Source organism: Tamandua tetradactyla, chromosome 14 (assembly GCF_023851605.1).
Source record: "Tamandua tetradactyla isolate mTamTet1 chromosome 14, mTamTet1.pri, whole genome shotgun sequence".
NCBI classification, from domain to species: Eukaryota; Metazoa; Chordata; class Mammalia; order Pilosa; family Myrmecophagidae; genus Tamandua; species Tamandua tetradactyla.
Window position 1 is genome coordinate 60,469,764 of NC_135340.1, and position 8,524 is coordinate 60,478,287.

An 8,524-nucleotide genomic window follows, 5' to 3' on the forward strand; every position below is an offset into this window, starting at 1 on the left:
AGTATTTAAAATGTACCTCCATAGCTATCATGTCAATTTCTCATCTGTAAAATGAGATTAAGATAGTATCTGTCTCCTGTGGATATTATGAGGATTAAAAGACTAAATATAGGTAAAGATCTTAACACAGTGCCTGGCACAATAATAAGTACCATATGAGAGCTATTTTTATTATTTACTTTAAAAAATAGCCCAGAAGCAATAATTATATTCATTTTATAGATGTGCACGGTGGAGCATAAATGGCCAAATAACTCTTCACAAGGAAACACTACTAGTAATTGGCAGAGCTGGTGGAGCCCATGCTTTAATATTCCTTGCCTCCCTCAGGCCTCTGCAGATCTCTGTCAACTTTCCACTTTATTGGGTCTCCCACTGCCTTTCTGTTTATGATTTGGGGATCACTTCTCGTTCTCAGTTCATTTGAAGAGCAGAGTACTTTGTATTCCAGGTCGGATGGTTGAATTATTAAGCTCTTCCTGACATAATTCAGGGGCTGCCAGTCGTGGGAGTGAGACAGCAGAGAGGGGCAGGATGAAGACTCAAGGATGGTGCTCCTCGGAGGGCGTGGTAGTGTCAGAAGACATCAGGAGAGGGCAGCAAGAGGAATCAGGAAACTTGATGATACTCACTTGAATGACAGATGAGGCCAGCCACCTGGCAGTGGGCGACCCCATTGCATACGAAGTCAAACTGTAAAAGAGAGAGAGAGAGACCTGGCAGGCCATATCAGTTGCATGCCATAATCTCAGAGCTGAGGTTTGCCCAGAATTGGGCAACCCAGTCAAGGCCTGATTCATACATGTAGAGAATAAGTAGATGTCCAGATCCATTCCAGGATCAAGCACTGGCTTTAATAAGCACAAATTATAGGGTGGGAGTATTGTGGGGCACAGTAGAACAAAGTGAAGTGCACTGCTGCCATCCCCTTTGGAAGTGTGCCCTGGACAAAAGTTCTAACTGAATTTAAATGATTTTTTTTTTTCCTAAAAGGGGCTTGGGCTAAAGAGGATATTGTCTTAGGGGCGTCTTCATTTTTACCTTAAAGGTAAAAGGCAGCATTTCCATGCAAGGAATAAAAGTGATGTTCCTTCGTAAAAGATTCTCTGAGGATTAGGAGATTTATTTTAAAGATGAAAAAAGGGAAATTAGTTTCTTATTTACATTTATGCTGCCAAACATACACCCAGCAGTAGCTATGTAAGGAGAACACAGAAAGAATAGTAGAGTAATGCAATGCCTGATTAGAAATACAAATTTGAAGTTGTCAGAGATCTCTTAGCTAAGCTGTACACAGAAAAGGAGAACTGGTAGCTCGAGGGTGGTTGGGTCATTGAAATGATCATGTGTGCTGAAAGAGGTAAGAAATTTGGAGTCCAGCTTTTGAGAAATAGAGTGAGAATGGGTAAGCCCTGGTGAATCGGCTTCTGTGACTAATTGGGAAAGGAAAACAACAGAGTCACCCAGAAGGACACTTTTCAAGGCTTAGGTTTTATTTCTGATAATTGAGTCACTGATACTTGGAGGAAATACAATCAACAACTATTAACCAAATACCCACTGGTTTCAAAGCATGGTGGCCTGCATTTCCAGGGTAATAGAGAAGCATGAAAAAGATGAGGTTACCTTTCAATGCCACAACTAGACATAGAAAAAGTTAAGTGAGATGGAGAAAAGAAAGTTTATAGCATACGATGCACAAAATAATGGTACATGAGGCAATTGCTAGGGGTCTTTAAATGAGTGAGAGACATGGCGGTCAGGAAAGTCTTCAGGTGAGCAGGATAGGAAAGTAAGTGAGGAAAGACCATGGCTGAGATGAGAGCCAAGAGCTTTTTAAAGAATCAGAACATTACAGAAGCCGCATTAGTGGTGACAACACCATCGTGTCACTTGCTACTTTAACTCCACTTGTCTCCCTGGCCCCACACCCTGGCCGTCTGAGTGTGCCTGCAGAGCAGGTAGCTGCCCCAGCTGAGGGAAGATGTGTTGGCTGGAGTGTGTGTGGCTGGAGGGGGCTTCCCTTAGTTGGTCAAGGCAGTACTGCTGGGATGGAGAGGCAGAGACTAGTTAGGAGGAGCCATTATCCTCTTTGTGGGTCAAACTTGAAGATACAGTGGAAAAACACTTAATAAGGTGAAAAGCTAGGCAAATATATAAAGAAAGTCTGAGAAGAAGGGCCACTCGAGAGGTTCACGCATTGGCCTTTAAACTGAAGGTGATCACCAAGGGGTCCTTTAGTGTGAGGTCTGCTGGGGTCAGTGGGCTGGTTTGAAGCTATTAAACACCTCCAGAAAAGCCATGTTTCATTCCTGATCTAATCTTGCAGGGCAAGACCTATTGTTTATGGTGGAAACTTTTGATTAGATGGTTTCTATGGAGACTGACCCACTCAACTGTAGGTGTGACCTTTTGATTAGAAGGAGATATGACTGCCCATTTTAGTGGGTTTCTTGATGAATTTACTGGAATCTTTTTTTTTTTTTTTACAAGGGCAGGCACCGGGAATTGAACCCAGGTCCTTGGGCATGGCAGGCAAGCATTCTTGCCTGCTGAGCCACTGTGGCCCGCCCTTACTGGAATCTTTAAAAGGGGAAACATTTTGGAGAAACCTCAGAAGGGAAAGAGCAGACAGAGCCAACAAGAGACCCAGAAGTTTGGAGTTGTGGAAAGAAAACACCCCAGGGGAAGCTGTTTGAAACCTGAAAGCAAAGACCTCAGCAGACTTGAGCCACTGAACCTTCCCAGGTAACAGAGGTGTTCTGGACCTATCGACCTTTCTAGAGTCAAGGTATTTTTCCCTGAATATCTTAATTTTGGACATTTTTATAGCCTTAGAACTATAAACTTGCAATGTAATAAATTCCCTTTTTAAAAGTCATTCCATTTCTGGTACATTTCATTCCAGTGGCTGTAGCAAACCAAATCAGCCAGCTACTTAAAAAATATTTGAAAATTACCTATAAATTAGAAATATGTCATTTAATATTTTCTGCAATATGACCCAGTATGTACTTTTAGCTTTCCAGCTCATAACTCTTGTATACTTTACATTCTATCCAAGGAGTTCTCAATATACTCTGGAATCACTAGGGAAGTTTATTAAAAAGATAAGTAGTCAGGACCACCCCCAGAGATTCTTGTTCATCTGGTGTGGGGTGAAACCCAAGGAACAGTAACTTTTTTTTTTTTTTTTTGCATGGACATTCACCAGGAATTGAACCCGGTCTCCAGCATGGCAGGCGAGAACTCTGCCTGCTTAGCCACCGTGCTCAGTAATCCTTAAAATGCCTCCAGCCTGACCTGGGAGCCCCTGGTCTATTAAAGTGGGGTCCTCTTTCCTCCTTAAATATGCTCCTAAGTGTCCCTCTTCTTTGCTTGTTCTTGGGATTTTCATTGTGGTAGCAGTGTTCTCTTATCTCTGTCAAAATCCTCCCTTTTGTTAAAAATACTTGCAAGGCTAAGTGTTCTCTTCCCAGCGCTTGAGATCATTTGGTGATGATCAGGGATTATTCCAAGGGTTGGTGTGAGCACAGTGCTAAAGGATGCCAGAAGAGGGCAGCAGAGAGCTGGGAAGCCCTTTGATGAAAGCCAGAGAAAGCGGGCAGAGTGGGAGAACCCATATCAGGTGAAGGAAGAGGAGATGCTTGATCTGCTGTGGGATGTGGGGTTTACCAGGTATCCGTGCTCCATAAATTAAACCCACGACAAGAGTCATTGTTCAGACCAGAGACCAAAATCCAGAGCGACTGCACTCGGCAGCGGCAGTTTTAAAACTGGAAGAGAAGGAAATCAGCTCGGTGATCTTTTTGGGATGCAATGAAGGCTAGCTGGCTAGTGGGGTATGGTGGACTCATGACTGCTAGTGAGTCTAGGCCTGCCTAGGAACCCAAACAAAACAAAAAAGGCTTTACTTAGCAACGGAGCCAATTTTTAGCATAGAGGTATATGTGAACAGAATCAAAAGTAAAATTTTAGGGTAAGATTTCAGGGCAATGAGAAGTGCTGACCTTGAGGAAGGACAGAAGAGATTCCTTCAAGGTCAGTGTCCATAGCATAAAAAAGAATCTTATAGAAGGCCAGGCAAGGACCCAAGGGTGCTATGCAGATAGAGGCTTTCAGGTGATACTTAGTGTACAGGACAGGTTCAGGGAGTGTGGGCTAGAATGCTCTCTCTAGAGAAGGTATTTGAAAGTAAGTTCTGCAGGCACTGGGGAATTTCAGCAGATTTTGTTGTTGGTGGTGACAATTTGAATCTATGCAGACACCAAAACTTTCAGAATGTGATCTTGCAATTTGCTGCTTAAAGCATGGGCTGTAGAGCAATTGCATCAGCAGGCTTGGGAGCTTATTAGAATTTAGAATCTCCTGTCCTACCTCAGGCCTATTGAATCAGAATTTGCATTTTGACAACATTCTTCAGGAGATTCCTGTGCATATTATCCATATTAAAGTTGGAGAAATACTATCTAGCATCCAGTCCACACAATGCTAGATAGCATTGACTCCTATATGAGGTTAAAACAGGCATCCTATAATAAAGAAATGAGGGAGGACAGCTGCATTGGAATGACAGTGGTTACACTGATTCCTAATATGTAAAGGAGGTACTTTCTTTTGGCTTATTTTTGTTAAATCCTCTTAGACTTCTTAGAGTTGCTAGCAAAACCAAACCACTGTCTTTTTTCATCATAGTAGGGGAAACTGTTTTATTGCAATGTGAAAGCAGGTGTGAATCAAATTTGAAGGCATTGCTGAAGAATGCAGGGGGTTGCTTAGGTTTTGCTATGTATGTTTAGAGTCTGCATGTATAGAAACTAGATGTTAATATCGTTATTTTAATTTTTGCTAGCTAAAGGCAATCAGACCGTTAGGCAAGAAACCTTTGGTACTAACATCACAAGGGGATTTATATTTGCATTAGTTTCCCATTGTTGCTGTAGCAAGTTTCCACTTTAATTTAGTGGCTTAAAACAGCATGAATTTATTCTCTTACAGTTCCAGAAGCCAGAAGTCCAAAATCAATTTTAATGGACTAAAATCAAGATGTTGGCAGAGCCAGTTCTTTCTGGAAGCTCCAGGGAAGAATCTGTTCCTGGCCTCTTCCAGCTGCTAGAGGCTGCTAGCATTCATTACCAGCATCCCTTGACTTCTCGGGCTGCTGGTCCCTTCCTGCATTGCCAAAACTAGAAGCACAGCATCTTGTTTCCATCCTCATGTTGCCTTCTTTGCGTCAAGTGCCCTCTTTCCTGCGTCTTATAAGGACACTCGTGATTACCTTTAAGACCCATCCAGATAATCCAGCAAAACCTCACCATCCTCAGTTTATCACATCTGCATAGTCCCCTTTTTCCTATAAAGTGGCACTCACAGGGTTCAGGGAGACCCATGGAGGCCATTACTCAGTCTACTACAATGTTTAAACCGGGACGTTAATTAATTAGCAGATAAAGTAAAATATGCCTGTCCATTGATTAGAACAGTCTAACCTTTCTTGGCATTTGAAGTTCGGTTAGTATCAGAAAGTAACTTAGGAAATAGAGAATGAGTTTATAGGGAAATGGCTAGTTTGTGTAAGCCAGAGTGTGTCTGGAGGGGGCATCCACTCATGGCGATTTCCTGCCCATCAGCTAGACCCATTCTCCTCTGCTTTGGCCTAATTTACACTGCTGTCATTGGCTCCCAGCCTTCCTCTAGATGGCAACTTCTTTCTTTGGATGTGATAATATTATTGATGAAGTCCCAGATTCTGTGCTCACAAACCCCTTAGAGTACCCTCCAGCACTGGCCCAAGGAAGAGAAGAGCTCAGGTAGCAAAGCAGATAGTACAGGTAAAAATGCTAGTGGCATACCTGAGAAGATTTTAGAACTGGCAGGTGCCTTAGAAATCATCTAGTACAAACCATCATTTGCTGCTAGAGAAAGTCCCAGAGAGCCAGTGACATGTCCAAGGCCACATTTAGATTTATTATTTAGTCAGTGAAAATTCATAAAGCGGCTGTCATGTGCAAAGGTTCAAAGGGGACTGAGATGCAGAAGAAAGGAATGAAAGGAGATGACCACGGATCTAACCAGCAGGAGGCCCCACCATGTCCACTGGAGACCAGGCTTGGGAAGTTTCTGAATTCAGACCCTAATGTGCTATAGTTTATGGAAAAAGTCTTATCAATTTGGTGCTTTTACTCCAGCATACAGAAACTAGAAATAGTAGCATTTGTTTTTCACTACAGATCAGAAAAATAAAACCTGGCTCTCTCTTTTTCACCCTGCAGAATAAGTGTGCCTACCTCCCCAGGGGCACGGGTCTCTCATGGTTAGTCAGAAAGCTACTGCCAGTCCCTCCCCCTGGGAAGCAGCAGAGTAGCAATAAGCCAACCCCGTACTCCCGTGGGCATCCTACAGGGAAAGCACTGGAGCTGATGAATGGGATTGCTGCGGCAGCGTGGGCCAGGGTGGAGGAAGCTCTTCTCTTACACGGAGCACCAATTTGCCTGAGCTGGAAGGAGAACTGAGCTGACGTTTCCCCAAGGATTTGCGGGCTGAACAAATGATGCCATTAACTCTCTCCATATGCACCCATACCTGTCTTTTACCATATGTCTGCCAGCCCGATGTTTGTAACTATATGTCACACACATTCAGAATCTTTTCTTGCAGCTCTTAGGATAATATGCTTGAGTACAATATGATCATGGTGAGCAAAAAGCTGTGAAATTCTGAGTCATCTTTTTCATGTTAATTAAAGTCATAATCCATCGATCTCAGGTTTAAATGAGAAATATACAGATATTTCAAAATCCTTCAGTGGTAAAGGGACTTTTTTTAGGTTTTGTTTTTCTCAAAAACTCAAAGGACACTGAAGTTCTTTTCACAGCAACAAAATGGGCATCCGGTTAGCCTGACAAAGAAGACAATCAAACGTGAAAATGTAAGCTATTAATGCTTGTCTGGAGCTTGGAAATGCAGGCTTCACATTTTTGTTCTTTTTGGAGGACAGTGGTGGATACTGAGCATGTTTCCTGCAATGATTAGAAGGCTGTCCCTTAAGAGTACGAAGAGTGGCTAACAGGGATCCTCGTCACCGATGACAAAAGTGACAAGTGGAGGAGAAAGGAGGCCTCAAGAACTTGTTTTACTTCTAAGAGGCCCTGGGGCAAGGAAGGTGCTGGGCACTGATCACCAGACTGAAGTGATCACCCTCAGATTGTGCCCCCCACCCCGCCCTGTCTGATCTTCCACATGCTGCTCCACCCCACCCCGTCCCACCCCACTTCTTGTCCTGTGTCCCATCTGCCCCACTTCCGAGTGACCCTCATTCCGTCTCCTGAGGGGTAGCTAGTCAAACTCTCCTATTCTCTCCTCAGTCTATTCTTTTGTTCTCTCTTCTGGGCCTGGTTCCCCTCAGGTCTCTACTTTCATTCTCAGCTGCCTGTTTTGTAGGTCAGGAAGACTAACCCCTGCTCCTTTCTTTGCCTTCCTGCTATAAGAACCCCCGTTCTCCTGGAGACCCTGTGGATTTCTCAGGTTAAGTAGGGGAAGGCTCAAAAAATGAGAAAGCACAGAAATGAGGAGCTCAAGATATTATCAACCTACATGGAGGCAAAAAATCAACTGGAAGGCTATATGTCAAAATATCAACCATGGTGATTGCTGGGTGTTGATGTTTCTTTATGATCCTCCGTATTTTTCAAATTTATTTTTATCACAGACCATGAAGCAGAAAGTAAATAAGTCAGGTCTGCAGTGAAAATAGTTGTGCTTCTTTTTGTATAATGTGGGGTAATGAGAGACAAATCACTGGGACCTCTTTAATCATTGCAATGGGCCAAGATCAGGTTAGGTAAGTAAAGGAAAAACATTGCTCAGAGGCTGTTTTGAACAAAGCATAAAATCAAACTGAATTCAATTTAGTAAATAGCATGCCCCAAGGCCAACCCTTCTTAGGGTTACTTTATATTCCTTCATATTGGCAAGGCTAAATGGATCCTCCGCCATTCCCCAGAATAATTACATTTGATTAAAGGCTTCCTTAAAAGCTCTTCTTTCACAGCGAATTTAAAATGACCACTAACCTTGATTGACTGATGCTGTGGGGTCACCCTGGGAATTGATTAGGTAGTGCTGCATTGTTCCTTTGGGATTCTTGTTCTTTGGGGGCCCCTGGAACCCTGTCTCCATAAATCAATAGCCAGAAATGGTAATTACAATATTCTGTGGCTATTTCAGTGCTACAGCTTCTCTGCATGATGTAGTCACCCTTTAATCTCATTCCGAATTGGTGTATTCTCTGCTCATTTGTTTTTTCTTTACATTTCTCAAAGGTATCTTGCTCATGGCTGATTGCTCAACCTGGGGCTGTTATCGCCCCCCTGTTTTGTTTCAGAGGTTTCATTTTATAGTTTGATGCCTAGAGAATGGGGTAGCAGAAGATTGGAGAGGGCTATAATAGCTGAAAAACAAATGGGTTGAATTTTTAGAAATGTCATTTAAAAAGAGAGACAGAGATAAACATCAAGTAAAGTTT